Genomic DNA, 2,740 nt, shown 5'->3' on the forward strand with positions numbered 1-2,740 from the left:
GACTCCAACTCAAAAAAAGAAAAGAAAAGAAAACACAGTTTTCAAAATAAAATAAATGGATTTATCCATAAAAAAAGAAAAAAGAAAACAGTGCGCACACACAGGAATATCATTCAGCCTTTCGAAGAAGGACATCTTGTCACTTGCCGCAGCACGAACTTACGCTAAGTGAAATGAGCCAGACACAGGCAAATATCTTATGATCTCACTTATATGTAGGGTCTGAGGAAATTGGGTTCATGGAAGCAGAGTGTCGAATGATGGTTAGCAGCTTGGACTGGGAGATCCTGGCCAAAGGCCACCAACCTTCAGCTGCACAATGAATGAGTTGAGAACTCTTGTAGACAGCATGGGGAGTATCATTAGTAATGCTGTATTGTATGCTCGAAATTTGCTAAGAGAATACACCTAAATAATCTCACCTCATACACAGAGATGGCAATTCTATGGAGTGATGGTTGGGCTCATGAACTTGATTGTAGTAATGTCACATATAAATGTATGTTTCAATATCACGTACACCTTAAATATATGCGGTTTTTTTGTTTTTGTTTTTTGAGTTGGAATCTCACTCCCTCACCTGGGCTGGAGTGCAGTGACACGCTCATGGCCACCACAGCCTCGACCTGCTGGGCTCAGACGATCCTTCTGCCTCAGCCTTCCAAGTAGCCGGAACTACTGGCCTGCGCTATTACAACCAGCTAGTTTTTTATTTATTGTAGAGACAAGGTCTTGCTAAATTGCTTGGGCTGGTCAAGAACCCACAGGTTCAGGCAATACACTCGCCTCAGCCTCCCAAATTGCTGAGGTTACAGGCTGAGTCACCAAGCCCGGACTTTTTTTTTTTCTTTGAGTCAGAGTCTCACTCTGTTGCCTAGGCTGAAGCACAGTGGCACTGTCATTGGTCACCATTGCCTTGACCTCCTGGGCTCAGGGGATCCTCCCTCCTCAGCCTCCTGAGTAGCTGGGACTACAGATGCATGCCCCCATACCCAGCTAATTTTTTTTAAAAAAAGTACTTTTGTATTGTGCATAATCTAACCTATATAAAAATGTGTAACGATTCCAGCTAATTCTTTGACTTTTTGTAGAGATGAGATCTCACTATGTTGCCCAGGCTGGTCTCAAACTCCTGGGCTCAAGCAGTCCTCCCACCTTGGCCTCCCAAAGTGCTGGGATTCCAGGCGTGAGCCACCACACCCTGCCGCAATTTGTATTTGTCAGTCATAAAGCTGGAAAAATAAATATCATGAAGCCCATCAAATAATCCTGTTTCAAGATTCCTGCGGCGTGCCAGCTCCATGCACAGCCCACCCCGTGCACGGCCCGTCCCAAGCCTTGTGCGACTCTGCTGCACGTGGCCTGCACCTGGTCCTCTGTGGCCCCCGGAGAGGATCACCAGGGGGCGTTGTGCTGCATACAATGGTGATCTGGCACCCTGGGTCCACTAAACTTCGCCCCCTGAGCCTCAGTTTCCCTCTTTCTACAGCGGGGTCTTGCCTTCTGACTTCTAGTGGGAGCTTGATAAGTCATCCTCTAAAAACACATCCCGGCTGACTCAGAGCACCCGATCATGTACTCACTTGCCTTGTCCTCAAGGAAGGAAAAAGAGAGATTCACCCTTTATTTTTTTAAAAAGGAAACACTAAAGAGAAGTGACTTGCCCAAATTCTCAATGCTTCCTTTACCAGGGTTGCCCCCAAAGGAAGCCGCTTCACACAGACTTTATTTTATTTATTTATTTATTTATTTATTTATTTGAGTTGGAGTCTCACTCTGTCACCCAGACTGGAGTGCAGTGGCCACTCCCGGCCACAGCAGCCTCGACCTGCCGGGCTCCGGTGATCCTTCCGCCTCAGCCTTCTGAGTAGCTGGAACTACAGATGTGTGCTACCACGCCTGGCTCATTTTGATTTATTGTAGAGATGAGGTCTCGCCAATTTGCCTAGGCGGGTCTCAAACCCGCAGGCTCAGAGACAATTCACTCACCTCAGCCTCCCAAAGGCATGGGATTACAGGCTGAGCCACTGAGTCCGGCGGATTTTTTTTTTTTTTTAAGAGAAAGGGTCTTGCCTGTCATCCAGGCTGGAGTGCAGTGGTGTGATCATAGCTCACTGCAGCCTCAAACCCCTGGACTCAAGTGATCCTCCCGCCTCAGCCTCCAGAGTAGCTGGAACTCCAGGCACGTGTCATCCTGCCTAGCTTATTATTATTATTATTTTGTAGAGAGAAGTTCTCACTATGTTGCTCAGGGTGGTCTCGAACTCCTGGCCTTAAGCCATCCTCCACCTTGGCCTCCTAAAGCAATGAGATCACATAGACAGATTTACAGAGGAAGAGGAATGCATCTTCCCTGCAAGATCCTAAATGCCAACCGAGTTGAAAGAGACAGAAGCAGGCAGGCGATAGGCAGGTGCCACCTTCAAGCCTCTGCTGGCTGCTGTGCCACTATCATCCCCAGGCTATGGTGTTTGTGGGCTATGACTTTGCACAACTGCTAGGTGCCTGATCCCAGCCCGAGGTCGACAATACAGAACTCTCTGGGAACATACTGTCACACATGAGGCCAGCTGGTGTGGGAATTTCACCGCGGGCGGATCCTACTTATGGTTTGTGACTCTCCACCCTGCGTGTGCCTTTTTAAAAAATTAATTAATTAATTAATTAATTAATTTTTTTATTTTGAGTTGGAGGCTCACTCTGTCACCCAGACTGGAGTGCAGTGGCCGCTCCCAGCCAC

This window comes from Carlito syrichta, unplaced genomic scaffold, assembly GCF_000164805.1.
Source record: "Carlito syrichta isolate Samal-C Ts95f unplaced genomic scaffold, Tarsius_syrichta-2.0.1 Scaffold126612, whole genome shotgun sequence".
NCBI lineage: Eukaryota > Metazoa > Chordata > Mammalia > Primates > Tarsiidae > Carlito > Carlito syrichta.